Here is a 24,604-nt window from a genome sequence, read left to right as displayed (position 1 = left end):
ATATATGAATGATACATCTTCAAGTTATTTTCAGAAGAAATGAAGTTTGTAAGCATGTTGTTATAACTTTCTTTCCTGGCCTTCACTGAGCAGTTCTTAACTTTCTTGGGTTCTGAAATGTGCATTTCGTATTTTCAGCTGCCAAGCATCTGTTCCCCTCTCTACTCTATCTTGTCAGTGGTCCTCTAATCTTTCTTTAGGGAACCTTTCTTTCCTGCCTGAGCTGTGGAACTGAGCATGCTGTGGTTTGAATGTTTGTGTCCCTGCCATCATTATGATTAAGATTCATGTTAAAACTTAACTCCCAGTATGATATTATTAAGAAATGGGACTTTAGGAGGTGCCTAGGCCATGAGGTGCCCACCCTCACAGATGGAATTAATGTCTGATAAAGAGGCTGGAGGGAACTAGATGGGCTACTTTTCTCTCACCATTCAAGGATGCTGCATTCCAGGTACAAACTTGGAAAGCAGGGGCTGGGCTCTCACCAGATACCAAATCTGTTGATGCCTTGATCTTAGAACTTTCCACCTCAAAAACTTTAAGAAATACATTCTGGTGTTTAAAATTAGCAGCACGAATGACTAAAACAGGTACAATTAAACACTGCTTCCTCTACCTCTTTTGCTCCTCACTCCAGGAATGGGTACTTGAGTCCATGCACTGTCAATAGATTAAAAATCATCCAGCAGGAGCTCACAAGATATTTTATATCCATGGAAATAGTTGCATGCTTAGAGTATTTATGTTCTGCTGTACTGCAGCATCGAGCATCATGGGTACTCCAAATATGTTATTGATGCCAAGTTTAGCATCCAGTTAATTTTCAGGAAGATTTAGACACTAGCTAAATAGTTCTTCAGCTCTACCTACTCACTATCATCAAAGTGACCTCTAGAATGGCTAGAAATTTCTTGGCAGTTTATATCTGGATCCTCTTGATTGCACACAGATTGCTATGAATATGTAGGCAAAGCCCTTTCTGTTGGGTGTGATTGCCATAGTGAAGGTGGATTGTTCTGCCCCATAAAATAAAATGAAGTAATCTATATATCCCATTGGATTTCTGCAAATTACAGTGAGTGATGAAGTTTTTGTTTTGCCTTCCTTATTTTCCATGATTAAGAATGAAATTTATTTAGCAAACTGTACTGGCTACTTAGTGTTTCTGCATTACTCAAAGTAATTGTTACTCAGAGCCAGTTCTTTATAGTCTGCATTTAGAGTCTTATTTTTCTTTTGTTGTGCCTTCTTGGCTTTGCTCCTGGCAGGGCTGACAAATTAATAGGCATCAGGTACTAAAAGTATTTGCAATTAAAGCAAAGTGGTAATAAAGGTCACCTGTTCCAAGAAAGCTTTTCTTTCACAAAACCTGCTTAAATCAATACACATTGTGTATGGATTGTTCTCTGTATTGCAACTCCTTTACACAATCAGGCTTTAAATATTTTTCTGCTAATTCAAAACAAATAATATTTGCAAGTGTTAATCTTTAGCTTGAACATATTTCCTTGCTTGTTGTTAATCATGTTTTGAAATTCATCTCTCTGATATAAACAAAGAGCCAGAAGTATGTGCACCTATTTTAGCTCCTATCTCATTCGTTTAATTCAAGGAATATTTATTGAGTATTTCTTAAAGCTGGGGACATAGAGATGCAAGGGGGAATGATTGCTAAGCAATGTGATTCGTTCAACAGTGGAGGGATGTTGTAAGTGCAGGAGGGGTTGTGATCAATTCCATCTTGTAAGATAGAATGCTTAGGCTTTGGAAAAGAGGTGTGTTTTAAGGGATGAGTAGAAGTCTTCTAGAAAACATGTACAAAAGCAAATCAGTTCAAAGGAGCAGTGTATGCAAAGCAAGGCAGCACCAAGCAATCTTGTTCACTTGGGGAACTATGAGCAGTTTGCTATTTCAAATGTAAGGTGTGAGGTGGGAGACCTGGGAGTCCAGGCTGGGGAATTTAGTCACGAAAGACCTTCTGTTCTACCTGTGCTGGACTTCCCCTCCATTAGGAGTAAAACGAATTTTAAAGCAGAGGAGTGACATAATCAACATTATATTTAGGAAGACTGCTCTGCAAGCGTTCCGTGAATAGGTATTACCTGGTAATTCTAAGTGGGTGTGCAGCCAGCAGTCAGTTATTTACAAGCTGGGTCCAGGAAAGCATAAATAACTGAAATCCTTAGATAAAATTTGTTAAAGTAGTTGAACTCCTTAGTGAAAATTATTTCTCATATAAATAGGTGTGATGCTCGGTGCAATTGCATAGCCACAGAGTAATCGTGTCTTTGGGAAAGTCTCCTAACTTCTCTTGACTTTGTTTGCCTTCTGTTTTCTTATTTCCTTCTATTTTCTCATTTGAGGCAATTGGAGGAAATGTTCCGAAGTCCCTTCCAGGCTAATATTTTATACACGTCACCCGGAGGATTCGTTTTCCTTCCCCCACTATACCTTTTTAATAGAATTTAAGTGGCAAACAGGATTTGCTCCTGCTCTCGATAAAGAATACGAGAGGTTGTACTCCCTCAGAATAAAATGACAGCTACTTTGATTAAAAGAGAACTCCTGAGTCTCTTTTGGGGACTTCCCTCTAGCACTTGCTGTGCTTTTATAAACCTGAAGTTGCATTCCTGGGTTCCAAGTGAAAGTTTGTAATCTGAGGAGATTGAAGGCAGAAGTCATGTTTTATTTATCTTTGTATCTAAACTATTCTTAATGGATTTTCTTTCCAAAGAAGCAAGTGACAGGAATGTTTTCCCCTTTAATTGGCTTTCTCTGTGGTCATCATATTTTCTGTGTACCTACTTTTCTGTTTCTTCCTAATTTGAGGAATTCTTTTTCACTTATTTCTAGGGATGTAGATGCTACAGAAAAGGTGGTAAAATATCTGTTGTGTGTTATTGGAATAGGACGAAAAGAGTTTTCCTCAGTGAAGAAGTTAGCTGATAGAGATCACCTCAGAGAATCAAATGCTCGGAAATATTTTATCTTACACATTACAGTTTGTTATAATCCAGTTCATTAATGTATAGATTAGGCTATACACATGGTCAGAGTGAGTCTTTTGGCCTGTATGATATAAATTCTTCATGGACCTGAGCAGGACTTGCATTAATCAATTGGCTTTTCATGTTCATTTGTGAATCTGTCCAAGGCCTAGGCTCCTTATCTGGAAATGGCAGACTCATACTAAGTGAACCTCTGTGAGTTACTAATCCCTACTAAAACCTGTAGTGGTGGATGAAGCCAGAAAGCCTCAAAGGACAAGACAAGATCACAGCGAAGGACACCTGGATCTGATCTCAACTAGAAAAAGACTATAGCCTCAGGCATCTCTTGAGTGGATTAATTTAATACCTTACTTAGAGAAGTCCTTGAGTGATTTTGCTCTTCTGGAGTATTCCCCTCCCTTTTTCTGATAACCAAATAAATATGGGCCACCCAGAGAAGGTCCCAGTCTTAGCCCTGAGAGAATCTTGAATTCTGTGAGAGGGCTTTGATCCTCTTAGAGCCCCAAAATCATTCCATTTCCCTGTTTTTATTTAGCCTTTGCCATGCACTCATTCAGGAGATTGCAGACCTGATCAGCCTGCAATAACTAAGGGATATTCTTAACCCAATAAAGTCTGATGTATAATACTTGATTTTTGATGTCAGTGCTGTTCCTGACCCTTAGTACCAATGCAAAGTGAAGTGACACAGTCTGTGAAAATTGAAATCAAGAAGCAGAATCCTAGGAGATACTTAAAAAACCCTTTTTAAATGATCATAGTGATAAAAGGCTTATACATTTTCTATAGCATTTATGTTTTAAAAAAAAATTCAGTTTCTATGGGGTAGACTAATGCACCTAAAAAGTATATCATTGTAAAATTCACATTTAATATCCTCACTGTTTACTTCAGGTGTTTATATAAGGCTTAAAGAAAAAAATAACCACAGCTTCTCTTCATGCAGATTTGAATAGTTTACATATGATTTGCATAACTTAATGTCAAAGTGAACAGAATCTTCTTCAGTCTTTGCAGCTTTCTCATCAGGGTCTTTTAGGCTTTATTTTTCCTTCTAAGCAACAAGCTGTGTTTCTTGATTACATTTACTTTCTCTTTTGTTTCTAGGATAAAACCCCTATAGTTGTAGAAAATCCAATCTTCACTTTGTCTGGTGTAGTGGTATTCTCTTACCTGTTCCAGTGGGTAGTTGGTTTAGGAGTGGTTGATTTCCTCATTCTAGTGTTTGGGCATTTATCTGCTGACTGATGTATACTCCATCAAGATGTAGTGTGATTGGCTTCATTCATGCGGAAAACTAATACATGGCTTCCACTGAGGTAAAGCATGCTGTTTCTTAAAGGCGCAAAGCAGTAAAATATACCAGGTGAGATCAGGAGCACTAGCTCCACACTGCTGGATGTGAACTCCAGCTCTGCCACTTATTGGTTACTTAAGCCTGGGCAGTTACTTAAACTCTCTGTGCCTCAACAGAGAGAGTGAACTGTAACTATGTTATGGAGTTTGTTGTAAAAGCTAAATGAGTTTTCTCATTTTTAAAACTTGGATTAAAATTGTATCAGTTAAGCTTCACTAGAGGAACAGGCTCAATATCAAATATAAAAAAAAGATTTACAGTACAGAGTAGGATTACAGTAGCTACCTGCAGAATCAGGGGTGGAAGAACACCAAAAGGCCCATCTGTGTGCTGAGAGCTGGAGCATCTAGTCAAAAGCCTGAGATCTCGAGTTCACTGCAGAGTCCGGTGCAAGTTCCTGTTGGAAAGCAGGAGGGTCTGCACTGGAAGGCTGAAGAGTCTGCTCCGGCAGGGGAAGGAACTGGAGATGAATGTCCAAAGGCGATGGTGAAGACTGCCTTTCCAGAGGAGCAAAAAGGGAGACTTTCTTCTCCTTTCCCTTTTTATTCCATCTAGGCTATTGGTCAGTGCCACCCACACCCAGGGTGGGTCTTCACTGCTCGTCTTGTGGCCTGTGTCTCAGTCACCCACAGACACACCCAGAGTGTGCTCCACTAGTCCTCTTGGCATTTCTTACTCCATTCAAGTTGACCTCATAATTAACTGTCACAAAGGTATTAAAAAATACAGGCTGCTACCATTATTTGGGTGTTCACTCATTCATTTTCAACTTGGTACCAGAAAGCTAGATGGGAGGAAGACTGAAAAATGTACGTCTTTTTCAGTGTTAAGAATGGTTCTAGACAGTTAAATGTAACTATATGAAGCTAACCTGCCTTTAGTTAATCTCTGCTTTGTCACTAATAATAGGCAATAAGCCCAAAGCAAAACAGAATGCCACTTGTTCTATATTCCATTAAAAAGTGCTTAAAATAATTTAAAAATTTGTTTCATAAAAATGGCGAATATGTCAATATCCTCCTTTATACAGTGCAAAGTAGGAAATAAACTCCCTTTTCTTTTCTTTCAATTCTGTATTTTATCAGTGAGCACAGTAATGCCCCTTCTGAATAGTAGCACCTTGGATTCAGTGATCTCATACGGCATTTGAGGAGCCATCCTTCTTTCCTCAAAGGACTCCTCCACCAAAAACAATCTACACTGGCTTTTGTCTCTCTCTCTTCCATGCATTTCTGGGTGTCTTTTTCCTCTTTTCACCTCCCCCTCTGTTCTCTTTTTCTCTCCTGACATTTCTCACTCCTCTTGTTTTTCAGTTCATCCCATACCTCAGATCAGTGCAACAGAAGGGCCCATGCCTAGTCGCAAAGACACTGTTCTCTGATGAAGTAGAGGAATGGGAAAGCTTCTGGCTAAATTTGTTTGGAAGCTGTTGTTTTGCAAACACAGATGCAGAAGCACATTTCCAATCCACTACCCATCTCTCTAGCCTGCTTTATCCAAGCCCACTGGCACTTATATCTACTCTCATATTTTGTAAACATCACCAGGTTAGAAGCCATGTGTATGCCTTCATCTCCTGATGGAGAACTGGACTCAGTAGATTAGCACAGTAGTAGGTCTCAGGGTTGCTGCAATTTCTTTTACAGTTGAAAGTGACTTATTATACTTTCTTATAATCTTTGTGCCCATGTGGTTGTAATCAAAATCTCTGGTTCACTGCTAAAGTGTTTGGACTATGTAGGGATCCTTATGAACTCAAAGAAGTGTCCAGTCTACCTGAGTGAGGAAGCAATTACTTGAAGTGTATTCAGGTAAGAGGAGGAAATACTTGAAATTATCCTGAGCGATGAATAGGTTTTAAATGAGTGTGTTGCTAGAGGAGAAATAGCGAGGAATTAGATAGAAATGAGGAGAGAGAAATTCCGATAAGTATTAACAAATACACAGTCAAGAAACAGAAGGGTCTACTGGAAAACAACGTGTTTGGTTTGTGTGAAGCACAGGGTTCAAGGAAAATATCAAGGTTCCTGGGAAAAGATGACAAATTTAATTGAGACATACTGAATTTTAAAATTTTTTTGTAATTAAGTTTATTGGTACAATTTAGATATGCATAATGATCACCTTCATCATAGGGAATTTGTACCTGTACATGATAGATCCTAGCTGACATATTGAATTTCTATGCCTTATGCAGGTGAAGAGATCTAAAAAGATTATATATAGATTTGGAGCCATAGCAAGTCTACAAATGGAAATGTAAATTTGGGGATTTTAAGCAATGAAAAGAATAGGAGCAGTTTGGAGAATGGAATAAAATAAAGCTGGATAGGTGGATGATTGTTGAAATAGACTATTATGTTACAGTGAGGGGTTTTAAAAGCAGAGCAATGTAGAGTTAAAACAAGTTCTAAGATGAACAAATTCATTAAAGGTGATACAAAATAACATACATTATATCTTGTATAATCACATTTGAAAAATGACTTTGTTGTTTGCAAAATTCTTCCCAAATACAATAATCAGGGATCTCATGAGAACTGGATTAGGGGTCTGAGGCTTCTTTTCCAGCTGCCTTACCTAATGGCTCTCACAACTTTACTCTGATAGAAAGTAACCATTCTAGGTTCAGGTGAGTTTTGGCTTTTTCAAGAAGTCTCTAAAAGAGCAATAGGAGTAAATAACTTGGTGACCATAAAGCTTCTCTATGTGCAGAGCTGCCAGTAGGACTATAATGAAAATATTGGAGAACAGCTATGAGTAGCATATAAATGTATCCCAAAGCAAATGCTATAATTTGGATGCTGAATGTCCCCCCAAAAGTCTGTATGTTAAAGGATTGGTCCCCAGGGTGGCATTATTAAGGGTTAGTGGAACGTTTAGGATATGGGGCTTAGCAGGGTATCTTGAGGTCATGGGGGGTGGGCCCTTGAAGGGGACTGTGGGGCCCCAGCCTCTCCTCATTCTCTTCGGTCTCTGGCCCTGAGGTGAGCCATCTTCTCTGTCAACTGTTCCCTGCCATTGCTATCTGTTATGCCCAGCCTGGGGCTGCCAGATCTTTGAGATCTCAGTCATCCCGGGTATCACATTGCCATGATTGACAGCTGACTAACACAGCAGAAAGGGCGTCATTAGGGCTTTGTGAGGGTGCCCTCTAGCCTGTGCTCCTACTTGTGGTGAGGCTCATCTGAGACATAGCTGAACTGGGCACCTTACTGTCATCTGGGAGATGCGAATAAACTTTATGCTACTGCTGGTTCAGAGACTGAATGTGCTGCTGTCTTGCCTCAGACCTTTGAGAGGAACTGATTTGTATTTTCTCCAGTTTCCTGCTGCACAGTTTTTTACTTATGTCCTCATGGTGCTATTTTGTACTTTTCCCTCTGAAATCGTCTGGGCAATCATAGACTAATCCCCTGTATGGAAACTGGTTCTTCTTGATTGACATGTGTATTGTGTTAAGTCAAAATGATCTTAATCATGATCAACTTCTGTAAATCTTGGCTGGGCATAGTGGTGCACACCTGTAATTCCAGCACTTGGGAGGCTTAGGCAAAAGGATTGTTGTGAGTTCAAGACCAGTCTGGGCTACAAAGTGAGCTCAAGGCCAGCCTGATCTGCATAGTGAGACTCTGTCTCAAAGAGACAAAAAAAAATAAAATAAAATAAAATAAACAAACAAATAAACAAAAAACCTTAACCAGCCACTTATTAGAAATTAAAGAAATGTAAAGGGATACATTTTTAAAAGGCAAGACCAGAAAATATATGCACCGTATTACTATTTGGGATTTGAGGTCTCGAATCATCCTATAGATTCCAGATCTCCTGGTCCAGAGTTAATGGTGCTAATGACACCTTTGCCCAGAGTAGCTTGAGACTCAGACTGCAAATGTCTTGCTGCCTCCCTGGTCTTTCTCCTTGGACTTCACTCTGTCCTGTGTGTCTCTCCCAAGTGGTTGGAGGATGCAGGAAAATGACTGTCGGAAAACATCTATGCGCAGCGTAGCACAGGCTGACCATGTCAGTTTCTAACGGCCTCATTTAGCCTGGATCTAACCCTGGTTTCTACTTGCTCTGCTTAAGAAGGGAGTTGGAGACAGAGACAGTGAAGTGGGGGGATGAGAAAGAGGAGAAGATGGCACCATCCCGGTGTGGGGCAGAGTTAGGGAGGGGAGGGTAAGGCAGAGAGTCCAAAAGGAAGTCAGATATCCGTGATTAGTCCCAAGAAAAAGCTATGGCCCTGGAAGATAGACCCTTAACCTCGATCACCACAAAAGCAATGACCTGACATTGTCCTTGCCAGTTCTGTCCCATCATATGCTTTCCTCAAAAGTGAAAGCAGAAGGGGGGAGATCCTTGAACTCCTTGTAGAGATCGGTATTTCTTTACTAGTTCATTCCCTATGCAGTAATTTTTGTTGAGTATTTGTGCAGATGTTGTTTTCAGCACTACGTGCAAATATATGGCAAGTCAGAAAGAAGCTGAGAAAGAAACTGCATTTTGATAATTAGCTCTGGATTTAAACACACAAAAAGAGGGAACACTCAATATTTAAGCTACTTTAGGGTCAATTGTTGTACAGCATGTGTGTGGGAAGTTTCTACACCGCCACCTGGGAGATGTTGAAGTCTTTCACTTCCTTCCTTCTGTATATTTGTAAAAGCTTATTAATGTAGAGTATTGAATTACCAAAGGTTGGGAAATTATCCAAGTCTGTTGTCATTCTAAGTTAAGAAATTATTTGGGAGTCAGACCAATTTTATGTCTTGGCAATTTTATGTCTTGGCAATTTACTTAAAATGACTCTATGGTTTGGGGTCTTCTGAAAACTGGCTGAAGTGTGCCGGGTTATTTGGCAAGATTTGTGTCCCACTGTGCAGTCAGGCAGACATATGCTCAGCTGTGGAATAAATCCAAACCCTTTTGTGGACTGGGGACCCACTGACCTTCTGAGGTTGCGGGTGACAGTCACACACATACAATTTTACATTGAAGACCTGGCAGTGGATGTATGAGGTGGTTAGTTTGTGGCTCTCTGTTTGTTGGGAGCAGAAATAAGGCATTCTGACTGACTGTGGAGTTTCTGGATGCTGGCGAATTAGCCAGAGATTACCAACACACAGGGATGTCCCCATGCCACGGGAGCTTGGCACCCAAGAAGGGTTTCTGGGCCAGGCTCTATGCACACTGGCCCGGAGTCTGACACGCAAGTTGACAATAAGCCAAAATCCAAGGCTAAGGTGCATGGTTTGGAGAATGTGTAAAGTCTTATTTTTACCCAATTTGTTATTTCTTTGTATAGTAAACTATCTAGAAATAGCTATAACTAAATGCTAATTTTTAAATGAATTTTTTTATTACTAATTACCAGCCAATTCAATCAGTCTGTTCTTCTCTATGTACTTTCTGAGTATAAGAATTGGTAGTCCGTGCTCTGTTTTCAACTAAATGTAGAAGTTACATCTACATTTTGGGGCTGTTTAGTAGGTTTCATGTACTTCTGATGATAGGATTTGGAAATTTCTTCCTAAATACTAGGAGTAAAGTGTCTGGTAGGAATACCAATATGAAAATGTAAAGTTAACAACCAGATTTATCATTTGATAATACATTTCTTGCCCCTTGTGGTGAACCTCTCAGAAAAGATAGAGAGCTTGGACGACAGTAGGTTTTCCCTTCATGTAAGAAATTCATTGGAAGCTCAGTGTTCTTCCTTGGTGGAAAAAAGGGGGAAGATTTCCAGCAGGACAGCAAATTCTGCAGGGTTGGCATGGAATGCTGCACAGCTCCTCACCAAGCCTAGTCCAATCTTTATGCTGCTTGCTTTGTGTTTTGAATAGATTAGTGTCCTTCTGGAGTGGATCTGTATTTAATCATTCACTCACATTTGGTTTTCTTTCTCTGGGTTCCCATTTTTGTCCTGTTTATTCTGTGCCTTCATAGAATGCATTGTTTGGAGGCATGAGTCCTGTGTGTCTTATTTAGTTACTTTTTTCCAGTTATAAATTCTGTTCTCTTTAGCAGAGATTAATTTTACTCTATATTTCAAAGAATGATAGCTTGCAATTTTTAGCAACTAATCATGCCCATTTTGACGTAGGGTATACTCTTAAGAATTGTATCCTCATTTGAATATTTACCTATAGTGCTGTATTGAAATAAGATTCACTCTGAGTTAGGATGACTGACTATTTCAAGATATAACGTATTCTTGAAAATGCAGGCAAAAGCTGAAAGCCTCTAAAATGATTTTGAGACTTGAAAATTCTGAGGTGCTCTGGGAGTGGGGTAGAGAGCTAGTGCTGGAGAGCTAAAATGCATTCTAAAATCCTAATTACTCCTCTGAAATACTCTCTTCGTTGATATATTTATCTCAGTTCATACACGTTCTTTATTTTTTCATTGCCATTGAACATAGATTGACAAGCTTAAGTCCCATCATGTTCTGATTGAAAGCTAGAAAAGACTGCTTTTGAGAGAGCTAAGAATCTGCTTCTTTGTCTCTCTTTTGTAACATGATTTTGATGAGAACTTCATTTCTTATCATTAGTTTTAGCATATGAATTGATTGATTGTTGTTTCATTTGGGTTAAAAGGAAAGGGGAGTAAAAGGAAGTGAGATTCAAATAATTGCATACAAAAGATCCATGGTGCTGGCAGCCAGGGTGCCACTGCTGCATCTGAGGTGACAGCCGGTTGGCCACGTTGCCATGTGATGGCCTGAAATGGTCACGGGGCAGGTTATGTTCCAACGTCCACTTTCCAGCAGAAGAGCTTTGTGTTGGGATATATTTGTGCAGGTGTGAGTAATATCGGAACCTAAAAATTACAACAGTGTGACGTGGTCATATAATAAGTAGGATCACGATTGTTAAATAAATGGTCAAGAATTTTAAAGCACCAAGTGATGGCTAGATGTAGACCCGTAATTATCAAGAAAGGAAAAGGGTGATTCTCCCTTCCCTTCCATTATCTTAGAAGCAAAAGGTGGAACATGCCTTTCCTGTAGTCGGTGGGTGTGGGCTGAAGTAAGTGGAAATGTAAAATAAAAAGGAGGGCATCAAATTAAACAGTGCACATCCACAGAGGATTAAATAGCCTTTGGGCAGTTAAATTATGAGAATCTTTAAATAAGACTTGGCGAGTTCAGAAATGTAGGTAATCAAGTATCAAAATACTCTATTGAAAAAAGTCATCATATGATAACACAAGATTTCTAGAAATACTAAAAGATAACTGCAGATATTCAGTGGATAAAAAAGCTTATGACTTTTTTCTGTTTTCTGGAGACTATGGTTTTTTAATGACTATGTAATAGCATATTAAAACCAACTCTTTGCAAGAAGTTTGAAGGGGGATTCCTCTGGGGCTTTTTCAGGAGGATCAATAGAAAAGTAAATTCATTCATAGTTGGCTTAGGTCTCATGGGCTGGAGCCCAAGAGACAGTCACCAGCCTTGCTCCTGACAGCCAGTGATATGTGGTGTGGTTGAAACACTGTCCTTATCCTTCTGGGCCAGATTTGGTGCAATATAACAAGGACCTATGCATCTGGGCAACTCCCTCTCAAATATTTTACTTTATAAATCCCTTTTCATTAATCCTTTTATGTTCCAGACTAGATTAATAGCCATTCTCCAAGCATTGCTACCCTTCACAGTGCAGAACTTTACTCTTGTCTGTTACATCTGACTTCTTTTCTGCCTTTTTTATCTTCTGAACTCCTACCAGGAGTGAAAGGCTAGCTAATCGGAAATAGTTAAGAAAGCACTTTTAACCTACTCTTCCCCTTCCCCGCCCCAAACAAAAGTAAACCCAACAAAGTCTGAACTTCCATAACCATTTTTATTTCTTTGTTACATTCTGACTCATACAGTAATTATTGTGCCTTTTATTTCTTCTATCACATTAAAAAGTCATCAAGAAAGAAAAAAATCCAAGTCTTACTAACTTACTATATATTCTCCTCTGTCCCCTCCTCATATTTTACTTACTTTGTATAAGGTAGATATTCATACAAATATTAGTCTTGGGGATCAATTTCACTCTGCTCTGTAAAATAAGTTTAATGTGCACGGTATGTGCCATTTTCAACTTTCTGAAAAGGGAAGTTAGATAAAGGACCGTTATGGTCTCTATTTGGACTTTATATATATATAATAGGACAGTAAAGGACTCTATTCCCTCAAAGCATGCTCTGATGTGGAGATTTGTGTGCCCAAGGTTTTCTAGGGAGAACTCTCCAGAAGGATTGTAGGGGAGAATATCTTTTCCTCACCCATCCTGAAGTTCATGGCTGAAACCCCTAGAATACAAAGCGGACTAACAAAAGAAAAGCGTAGCAAGTTTATTTAACCAGTTTTATTTGAAGTAGGAAATGAAGACCCAAAGACCCAGGGCAAACCGTACTTCTGTGAATGCTTATGCAGAAGTATGATTGCAGGATAAAGTGAGAAACGGAGAAGCTTAGAAAGCCTCCTTGTTCAGATTCTTTTGGCAACACCATGGGAGGTTTCTGCCCTCAGAGTATGTGACAAGACTCCCAACATGTGAGGGTCTTCAGGGAAGAAAGTGTGAGACCTTTAGAGGGGAAGGCCTTCCCACTTCTGCAGTTTTTTTTTTTTTTTCCTCTCTCTTTTTTTTTTTTGCGGTTTCCATCAGCTTAATTTTTCTTTTTTTTGGTACCAGAAATCAAACTCAGGACCCTGTGCTTGCCAGCCAGGCACTCATGCCGCTGAGCTATCTCCCCAGCCCTGAGCTATATCCCCGGCCTTCCATCAGCTTAAAATACAGGACATGCCAAAGTGCTGTATCTCTGGGTATTATGCTCTGGGACTGACAGAATCAACTCCTCAAGAAAAATGGAGGAAGAAAGGATGGGGCAGCTCCAGACAGGCTTCGGCTGGTCTCCTGGAGAGTTCTGAGTAAGGTGATGCTTCAGAATTGCTCCATCTTCAGACACCTCGTTCATGTTTGTTGGGAAGAGGCTAGTGGCCTTGGGCAAAGCCTCCTTTTTTGCCAGAAAGAGTTGCTGCAGAGTGACTCCTCTGAGAGCCATCAGCTGACAACAGTCTGTGGTGGAGGAGTGAGGCCAAAGTCCTGAAGATGGTGAAATCCCCATCACCGCAACAGCCATGGCTTTACCAGTGTCACTGGGATTCCAGCTCATGGCCTCAGAGAGGAGGATCATAAAAATGATACACCCACCCACAAATGCTCTATTTCAGTTTAAAATATATGACTGTGCATGTACTGGCCACATTTAATGACAGGAGCGAGGTCTTTATTGCAGTGTGATCTCCTACCTGATATCTTATGTCCAGCCCAAGCGACAGAGGGCAGATCACTGTCTGGAGCATCCTGTTTCATTTTAATGAGAGGTCTTATGAAGCTTTGTCCTGTTCTGTTTTGCCCTGTTTTCTTTTGTTTGTGGCATTGAGAATTGAACCAGGGGCTTCACACTGAGCTGTATCTTAGCCCCCCTTTTTTCATTTTGGAACAGTGTCACACAGTCTCTAAAGACTGCTTGAGCTTTAACCCTTCAGCCACAGCCTCCCAGAGTGTGGGATTGCAACGAGTCCGGTTCATTATTGTCTTTTTTACACAGAATTTGAAAGCAATATATGTAGTGATTTGCCTTTGTTTTGCCTTAGATTTTACAATTGATTTTCTATTTTGTCATGTTATAAATGCACATATTTTAAAGCATCAAATAATTTTATAAGCCTTAGAATTAAAAGCAGCAGTACTGTTGCACCCCTTCCCACTGACACCTGCTTGGCACAGGCAACACCTTCACCTCTTTGTTTTTCTCTGAATTCACCTCTGTATAAATAGCTCTATGTTTGTTATTTTGTCTGAATTTCTAGGTATTTTCTATCGGTATCTACTGTGGAAACTGATGATTTAGTTTTCTTACTTCCTGTCTCTCTCTCCTTGCTTCGTTCTTCGGAACATACTTCCCTGCTTTCTCCCACATATGGTTCTCCTGTATTCTCCTGGGTGGCTTCTGATACTACCAGTGTGCCTGCTGTCATTTGCCGCTGATCCCTGCAGTGTTTTATGATTGCATTTACTTGTCTATGTCTCTTTTAGGGTTGTTTTGTTTTTGTTTGATTGTTTTTTGGAGTTAGCAATTATTAAGAATTCCTTCTGTCTCAACTCTGAAGTGAGGGAAATATATCTATGTTACAGGGGCAGAGATGTGTAAGTGGTGATTATTAGTGTTCATTAACTTTGTTTTTCATGCACTTTTCCCCAGTGCATCTCAGACTTTCTAACAGCCCCATGAAGATTCTTTCATAGTAAGCACACAATGAGTAATGCACAATGAATAGATTTTTAATTTTTTTTGTTTTAAAGAGAATTTTAAAAATTAAAAAACATTAGAAATGATACAGAATTTCACAAAACAAGATGACAGGAATTCAACAGCGGTTGTTATATTGCATATTGTTGTCTTCAAATTAGTTGTTCAGATTAGCAGATATAAGCATGCAAAATTGGTCAGAAAATTTAAGCATTAACTGTTCCTTTCAATAAAGCAATAGCTATGTTTTGAAACTGTGCTTGTGAGCAGCACAGCACTGTCATTGAGAGTGCAGTGCTTTTGCATTCTTGAGCAAGTTCCGGATCTGCTGTTCTCGAGCTGCCTGACCTTGAGCTAGCATGTTTGAGTCACAGCTTCATAATTTGCTGATGAGAGATTGAGTTAGACAGTCCCTAGGGTCTCTTCCAGACCTGATTCTATTATGAGTAAAAGATATGCAGAAAATGCCAAACTATAAAAAATGAGATTGCAATGATATTAGCTGCTACTATCTTTAGCACCAGCTCCAGAAGACCTCTTAATTACCTGTCTGGCAGGATTATGATGACATCACTCAATCTCCTAGGAGGAGAATTTTGCCGAGTCATTCTATCCCAGCGTTGTCTTACCCCTTGGAGACACCTGGTTGTAATTTGAAGGAGCCACCACTAAATGTCGCTGCAAGTTACCTACACGGTCAGGAGCCCTCTGTCAGTTGGTACACGAGCCTGGAGAACAACCTCTAATCTCTTTATAGACTTGGAGCTACACATTTCCAGTAGTCAAATTCAAACACAAAAACTCCATCATGGAAATTATGGTTGTAGAAAGAAGGTGTTAACACCTACAATATTCCTTCCTTCTTCCATGTGCTATCTCTCTCAAACGCTATTTCTCCTTGTCTAGTTACTGACAGGAACCCGCTCAGCCATCCTTTAAAGGAGTTCCCAGCTGAGCAATTGCTTGACTCTTTGACCTACATTCCTGATTTTTCCTCCTGAAGATAAAGGGCTTATGCTGCAAGAAGAAATATGGGCTCTTTTTTCTTGATTCTGTTGTATTTCTAAGCTTTTCTAGAATCCTAGACACTATTGTATTTCATTGTTTATTAAAATGTGCACATATTTTCATGTTGTTAACATTTCTGAATATATATAATCAATGGCAGCATAAAATGGGAGTATTTTTTCTTAGTGATATAGTTAATGGTGGCTGTTATTTGATAGACTACTGTATGTGACATTAACAGGCATTTATATTAATTTATCAGAGTTCAGGACTGTCTTAGATATTGTTTGGCAGATTAACTTCAAGTCTAATTCTTTTCAGGAGCTCTATCTGCACACAACATTTATTAATTGTTTATTAGGTGTCTGAGCTGTATTGTTTGATAGTATTTAAAACCCATCACCATGAAGGGGGCTTTTTCATTTCTGTTTTATTTATTTATTTATTTATTTATTTTTTTTGGTTTTTCTCCGGTACTGGGAACCGAACTCATGACCTTGCGCTTGCCAGGCAGGCGCTTTTGCCGCTGAGCTAAATCCCCAGCCCCCTCATTTCTGTTTTACAGATGAGGAAACTGAGCCCCAGAAAATTCAATGGCTTGGCCAAAGTCATGCTGTTCGTATGGGTTTCCATTCAAAACAGTGTCTTTCTGTATTTCTGATTATATTTATACTTTTTCTACTACATTACATTGATATTTTAGGGTACATCACATCCATTTAATACCAGAAGATTTTTGTAATGTAGAGGACTCATCCTTCCTGTAGGCCAGTTTTATGACATTCTTGAAATACTGATGTACCTGGTTATACAACATAACAGTGATTTTTGTTATGAGTTCCAGTCTCCATCTCTGTGATTGGAAGGGTAGAGTAGACCTGATGTCTGTGGGAGGTGAATTGCTTTTCCAGAAAATAAGCTGTGCTTGGCAGGAGACTGCATGGGGTGCATCACAATTTACTTGGGACTTGGGTCCCCTAGTCATCTGGTGGACTTTGGGAAATAAGTGTTCCAAATGCTTCTTTCCAGTCCCTTACAGAAAGCCAATTTATCAACTTTAGTACACAGTTCCAGTCAGAGTTCACACGGGTCCTGGAAATCCAAGTTGCAGGCACAATAAGGATTTAGTCCCTGTCCCTTGACTTCCAGAGGAGCAAGCTGAGAGACAAAGAGCAAATGCATGTCATCATTTCTTGCTTTGACAGTCTCGTGCATACAAATGGCACTCACTGCTAATGTCAAGAAAGGCAAAGAGTGAAGAAGGCAGTTTATGGCTCACCTCTGTTTGCAAAGGCCTAGGGTAGCTAAATTTCAATTCCCAGCAACTCTGAGGAATTGCTGAAGTGCATTCCCTTCTAATTCCTCACCCCAAGTCATGAGGGGCATTTGTTGTCTTTCGTCTGTGCTTATATTTTCCATTTCCAATCCTCCTTGTTTCGATTTTCCCTCATTTGTGAATCTAAAAACACATTAGCAATCTGTCAGAGGTGCTGGTCCACTTATTTGTCTAGGGATTTATCATCAAAATGCTTCCTTTATATCAGCAAGTTGTGGGTTTATGATGATAAATAATCTGCTGTTCCATTTTACAATGCTTCTTAAAATAGAGGGCATGGGATTACAATGTGCAGGAAATAATAGCTTAAAAATTCAAGATCACTAAGACATGTGTTGATTATCATTGTTTGGGGTTTCCTTGGCTTAAGGACAATATTATTTAACACAATTTTGAAATGTTGTATTTAACTTTCAATCTCTTGAGGGACATAATGACTCTATTATGTGTCATTTTGTGAAAATGATTGAATGAAACCTATTTGTACTTCTTCAGAGCCACCCAATCATCTTCACTGTGATTCTAGGGGAGCAAGGCCAAATGATAGCTTTTCATTTCCTCTCAATTTTTTGGACCTTCCAGTGTAAAACCAGTGAGATTTATAAGGGCGTATGTAGCAAAACATAAGAATAAAAGTTACTCAGAATTTTTCCAAATACTAAAAAGAAGAGTACCTTTTAATTATTACTTTATTTAATTTCTTAGCTGTATTTCACTCATTTAATCATATATCCCTTCAATCATTCAGCAAATACTTTTTGGACAGTAGGTATGTGTCATGTACTGTATCATACGCGAAGGTATGCTGCGGATGAGATGGAGTTTCTGCCTTTGAGGGCTGATCTCCGGTGAGAGTTACAGATAAGTAGCCAGTTACAGTGTGCTGTGATAAGCACTACATAGAGAGGTAAGTGTGCTATGAGGTGGGGACAGACAGAAGGGGAGGTTGGGGGTTCTTTCCGGAAGTGTTATCTTAAGCTTGCCTGTGTAACAACACTGTTTTCTGCTTTTGTCCTACTTTGATAACTGCCCGATCTCAATTTCCTTATCTGGCTCTCATTTCTTTTCATTTTAATAAATATCAGTATTTGTTGGGGTTTGTCTTGCTCCCTCATTTCCTATAGTTATACATTTTCTCCAGCACTCTCAACTGCAACTGTCACTTCAGGTGTCACATACAGTTGGTGCCTATCTGTAGCTCTAACCAGCCTTAGACTATCAAAGTAATGGCTCATTCACTATTTTACCAATTTTGACTACCTTGTGCCAGAATGTGCCTGGGTAACAGGCAGGAATAAAGCTGGCTTCATTAATATCCACCGAGTTTTCAGCCTGGCCAGCAAGAACTACATAAGAAAGTACATCAGAATGAAGGGCTTGAGAAACGCGGAGAAGGGAATTTTAACTACTCCTGTGGGAGCCCAGGAAATCTTTGTAGAAGGAAGGAAAAATTGACCAGAGATGATCAGAAGAAGGGATTTCCAGGCCTTGAGAATAAAATGGTTTATGCAAGGATGCGAAGGTCGCCCTGGAATAATTCCAAGTTGATTGTGGCTATTTTATAAGACATACAGTGGAAAACATCACAATCCAGCCACCCTGACAAAATAAGGAATAGTCATTTCAACAGAGGTACTTTGAAGCAGGTACATTTATTGGTAGGCATTAAGGAACCAATTAAGGAACCAGATTTAAGAGATCTTTAAAATGACAAATTTCAAAATCAAATTTGTCTTAGGTGTTCGTGAGGCAAGGCAGAGCATGGAAATATGGCAGAAAAATAAAAAAGAGGTGACAAAGATTGGAACTAAGGCAGTAGCAAAGAAAATGAGTAAAAAAATCTTTGATTTGAGGTTTTTTTTTTTTTTTTTTTTTTGTAGTAGAATCACCAGGATGTGGTGAGTAAGGAAAGAAGATTCAACAAAGTTGCTATGGTTGAGAGTTAATAGATTATCTCACTGTTAACTAAAAAATAAACGAGGTAGGAAATAGGAAAATATAATGTGCTCAGTTTTGAGCAAGTTGAGTTGCATTGCTTGTGGGACATTCCCGTGGAGATATTCAGTAGGCAATGGGGAACAATGAATTTGAAGCTTAGGAGGTGGATTGAGGATGGTAAATACACTTAAAAATAATTATTGTAGAGCTAGTAGTTGAAGCCATAGAAGCAGAGGGATCACGTTCATAGTCAATAAGTCTTTAAAAATATTTACTATTTTAAATCACTTTAAAATATTAATAAATATTTTAACAAGTATCTGTAGCTGCTGTGCCACTGTGAACAGGGGTAAGGGTAAGGGTATGGCATGGTCCTGCTTCCAAAGAACTCTCTGGGGCAGGGGACATAATCAAAGAGATGTGAAGCTGTATGGAAAAGGTTATTACAGACGAATTGATAGAAAGAAAAGGTGGTCACCCTGGAAGGCATAGAAGAGAAGAAAGCCAAGACAGAACTCAGTACAGCTCCCAAGGATGAGGGAGACTGTGCTGTGGGATCTTACCTGTCACTGTGCTCCCCAGCACCCTGCCTCATCCCAGAAGCTGCTCACTCAGCAGTGTCGGCTGAGTAAGTGAGCCTGGAGCACTTGGAAAAGAATGAAAAGCAGAAGAAATCTGGGATTTCCCCATGCCCAGGGCGAGCACTTTAATCATCCCTGTTAGCCTTTCCCTTGGAGAGCTTACACAGGTGGAACTCAAACTCCCTGAAGACCTGGAGAACAGCAGTTTAGAACCAGGATGGGGCTTCTTTTGTTGGTGCTCTAATTATGAGCTGTGCTGTGGCACACCAGGCCTTTTTATTTTTATTTCTGGTGTGCAGTAAAATTATGTAGTCATCGATTTTCTGTCCAACCATCAGTGAGAGCTCCAGATAATGGCACATCACTATCCCTTTGCTAACGACAGTGCAGGGCTTTTAAGCAGGAGCTCCTCGCCTGGGCCTTGCAACCTCCATTCTTGTTGTGTGTCCACTTAAATGATCTGTAATCGCCAGTAATTATGACAGTGGCTTTCTTCCTTCACCTCCCCCTCCTCTCCTCCCCACCCTCCAGGTTTATACGTTAGCATTTCATCAGCTTGGGTTACAAATTAACATAGTTGATGCTTTTTTCCTTTACAGATAGATGGATTTATTCAGGTAAATGGTAGTACAAAGAATTACTCTGAAAAAGAAAAAGAAAAAGAAAGAAAACCATTTACAGCCTTATAATAAATGATAGGCTGCACCCATCCACCCCTAAATCTAACACTAAAGGTCTTTCCCGGAACTTTAACTTCATTGCTGAAAGCTGGAATCACTCTCCTCCATATCCTGCCTGAGGCTTCTGAAGGAGGCTTCTTAGCATCAGGGCTTCGCAGGCGTAACTGAGGCTATGCTAGAATGTATTTAACCGTTTTATCTGGCTGACTTATAGGCCCTCCTGAGCTCTGTGAGCTTGCTTGGAGACTGGAGGAAATGGCTGGAATTCTCAAAAATCATGAGAATAGTAGTTATTCACTAAGCATAAATCATCTTAAATTCTTACCAAACACACTAAAGTAGATGATCTGATCCTGATTTTCAGATAAGGAATTTGAGCTCAGAGTGAGCCATGAGCCCTGTCCACAGGATAGGGGCCGAGCCCGGCTTGAGCGCATTGCCCTTCCATCAAGCTGTGCTGCACTCAGGAAGGACTTCTTTGGCCTCCCATGCTTTTGTGTAGCATCTTTTAGAAGGCTGTCAGATCATCAGCGCGGCTCAGTGACCCTGGCTGTGTACTGCAATTTTTAGAAGCAGGTGGTAGTGCCGTGCCTGGGTGGAGGAGCGGGGAAAAGCAGTGGCGAGGGCACTGGCAGGCTCAGGGCAGCGATTCTCTGCCATTCACCTCGAACTCGAGTGTGAGGACTCAGGGGCCTCACCTCTCTGTGCATCATGGAAACACAGGCCTAAGGATGAGGAGAGCAGGAGTGATGAATTTGGAAGGGAATCCCTGCTTTCTAAGGACTCCTGTCTGTGTGGTTATGCGAGTCATCTGGAAGCACCTAAGTGTTTCTCAAGGGCATCACCTCAGTCCCAGGGAGGGTACAGCCCCATGCTGTGCCAGCAAATGGCACTTCCTCCTGTGAGCTGCTTTCTTTAGTCCTTGGCACTTTCTTCTGCTTTACCTTGTGCCAGACCTGAAAATCTGGAGCTGTCAGCTCAGGTCCAGCCTCCTCCAGAGCACTGTGGCAGTGCTCCAATTCCTTGTGGTGATGACTGTGGAGACGGTTCTGCATGCAGGGCAATATTTATGACTTTGTCAACTGCTGGCACCATAGATATGGGCTCAAGATGGCCAAAGGCACTTTAGAATGAACCCTGTACAGCCTCTGAGCAGTGGGCCTGTTCTACTCCCAAGCATACCCTAAAGGAAGAAATTCTTGATTCTTCAGCAGCTTAGGTCACTTGTGACCTGGCAGGATGAGCATTTGCACTTGGAGTTTCTTTGTGTTTGTTTGTTTGTTTTTGAGGCAGGGATCTCACTACATAGTCCAGGCTGGTCTCAAACTCCTGGCAATCCTCCTGCCTCAGCTTCCTGAGTGCTAGGATTATAGATGTGCACCTATCACACCTGGCTAGAGTTTCTTCTCTTTTAGTTCTTATTTTTTAATATTTCTGTTTCAGTTTCACACTTTCTTTTATTATTACATATAGGATGCACAGATTTGTGGGTTTTATTCTGGCAGATTCATGCAGACACATAAATACCCCCAGCTTTCCTTCCTTTTTGTTTGCATGTGTGTCTTTTGTGGTGCAAACTCCCGTGCAAACTCCAAGTGCAAATGCTCATCCTGCCAGGTCACAAGTGACCTAAGCTGCTGAAGAATCAAGAATTTCTTCCTTTAGGGTATGCTTTGGAGTAGAACAGGCCCACTGCTCAGAGGCTGTACAGGGTTCATTCTAAAGTGCCTTTGGCCATCTTGAGCCCATATCTATGGTGCCAGCAGTTGACAAAGTCATAAATATTGCCCTGCATGCAGAACCGTCTCCACAGTCATCACCACAAGGAACATATCCATCTAAAGTTTACCTGCTCTCACACCCCTTCCTGTCCACCTCATTCCCACCCTCTTGTCTAATGATTGTCTCCCTTCTGCTTGTCATCTTTTTAAGACTTCACATATTTGGGAGAACATGTGATATTTGTGTTTGTGACCTGGCTTATTTTGCTCAACACTGATCTCCAAATCTATGTGCTTTTCCTTTTGGTAGAGTCTTTACGGTCTTCTAAGTACAGGATCATACCATTTGCAAACAAGGATAATTTTGGTTCTTTCTTTCCTATTTGTATCTCTTTTATTTATTTCTCTTGCGTAATTGTTCTCGCTAAAATTTTCTTTCTTTTCTTTCCTTCCTTCCTTCCTTCCTTCCTTCCTTCCTTCCTTCCTTTCTTTCTTTCTTTCTTTCTTTTTTTCATCTTTTTGACACAGGGTCTCACTATGCAGTTCAGGCTGGCCTTAAACTCACTTTGTAGCCCAGGCTGGCCTTGAACTCATGGTGATCCTACTGCCTCAACCTCCCAAGTACTGGGATTATAGTTCTGTGCCACCATGCCCAGTTTAGCTAAAATTTTAATGACTATATTTGACAGGAATAGTGAGAGTGGACTTCTTTGCCTTGCCTTGTTGCTGTCTGATTTTAGAGGGGACACTTTCAGTCTTTCCCCACTCAGAATGTTGGCTATGTGTTTATCATATATGACCTTTACTATATTGAGGAATGGTTCTTCAGTACCTGGTTTCTCTAGGGATTTTATCAGGAAGGGATATTAAATTTTGTCAGAGGCCTTTTCTGCATCAATTGAGATAATCATGTGATTTTAATCCTTGATTCTAGTTATGAGGTGTATTACATTCATTGATTTACATATGTTGGACCATCCTTTCATCCCCAGAGTAAAGTGAACTTGATTATGGTGTATAATCTTTTTAATGTGTTGTTGAATTCAGTTGAATTCAGTTTTATTATGGATTCTTGCATCTTTCTTCCCTGAGGACGCTGGTCTGTAATCTTCTTTTTATGTCCTTACCTGGTGTTGATATCATGGTCTTGGAGTTTCCACATACTGCAGAGGCACCTGTGGCTGTCCACAGTTTTGGAAGGGTGCCCATCATCTTGTCCTCTTCACTGGTTCGATGTGAAGCTATGGGTAATGAAGGAGCTCATGTGTTCCTTTCCATCCTCTGTCAATACTGATTTTCTTTTTTTTTTTTTTCCGGTACCGGGAACCGAACTCACGACCTTGCGCTTGCCAGGCAGGTGCTGTGCTGCTGAGCTAAATCCCCAGCCCCAATATTGATTTATGAAACAGTAATTTAAAGCCACATATATCAAGGTATAAATGCAGTTACTACATACAAAATATTTTAAGACATGTGATTTTCATCTCACCATCATAATAACCTCATAAAGGGGGCAGGGAAAATGCATTATGCTTTTTGAAGACTGAAATCAGTGATTTAATCAAGGTTGCAAGAAGTATTGGTGATACCAGAGCCAGGTTGTCCTGATTCCTAGATCTATATCCAGATTAGACAAACTATTGCTTATGTTGCCAATCAGTTGAGGGTTATTTTGCTCAATTCAGACAGAAATGATGAATTGGCAAAGTGCAGCTTTGTGTGCAGCTGTGATGCTGCTGGTTGACACCACTGAACATTGCACACTGTTTATTGACACTGCTGGCAGCAGTCTCCGCAGCTGCTGGCCGCTGCTGTCCAACACTGGCTTGTGTCAGATGCTCTTGGTTGACTCTGCTAGTTGCTGCTGGTCTCTGGAGCTCTTCAAAGCGGAGACAACCTGGCTCTGGTAACTACTCCTTCCACACTACTCAGGATAAAAATCTTGAGTAGATTTATGGATCCTCCTATCCCATACTGCCCAAGAAATAAATCATGAGCAGATTCATAGGACCACTGGAGCAAGGGTTTATTTAAATAGGACCTGTATGGTAGCACAGGTTGTCCGTACACCAGAGGCAGCCCTCCCAGACTACCCCTAGAGGTGTGACAGAAATGTTGCTCCTATAGCAGCTGCAGGCCTATGGTTGGTTCAAATTCAGGCCTGCTGATCAGTCCAAGTGCAGGCCTGTGATTGATTCAAGTGTGTGCATACCTTCCAGGAAGCCACAGCTGTGATGGCAAAGGTCCCATGAAGAGGGGAGCGGCATGAGCTGTTTGACTGACAGCTGCATCTCCCTGAAAAGTGCTTGGACCAAAAGCAGGGAATCTTCAGCAGGACTAGCTGTTTTCAACACAGCTTATTGAGATTTGGGAAGGCTGGGATGTTAATAACGGCCTAGATCCCTCCCTGATCCCTGCCATGTTCATGGCAGTTTCCCCACCACTTTGTTGGGGGAGGGGCACCATGGCTCACGGCTCAGTGGAGTCTCCTATTAGAGTGGCCCAGAGAACAGCTGTCAGGTAACCCAAGGGGATACTGAGGTCAACTGTCCCAGTTGATCCATGTGTATTGGGGGGGACCAAGTGGGAGCCAAGGCAAGTGAGAGGGAAGTGTATGACAGTCCTAGGCCAAGCCACTCCTTCTAGCTGTTCCACAGA

General features: G+C 40.6%; 1 protein-coding gene across 3 annotated transcripts in view; it reads left to right on the top strand.

Annotated features, from left to right (window-relative positions):
* The window catches only part of Rasgef1b (RasGEF domain family, member 1B), a 783,333-nt gene that overhangs the window by 391,830 nt on the left and 366,899 nt on the right, over positions 1 to 24,604 (top strand). The gene's annotated exons all lie outside the window — the stretch shown is intronic.

This window comes from Chinchilla lanigera, unplaced genomic scaffold (assembly GCF_000276665.1).
Source record: "Chinchilla lanigera isolate Chin_1 unplaced genomic scaffold, ChiLan1.0 scaffold00032, whole genome shotgun sequence".
NCBI lineage: Eukaryota > Metazoa > Chordata > Mammalia > Rodentia > Chinchillidae > Chinchilla > Chinchilla lanigera.
The sequence above is the reverse complement of the archived record's forward strand: the minus strand, read 5'-3'. Positions and strand labels throughout refer to the sequence as shown.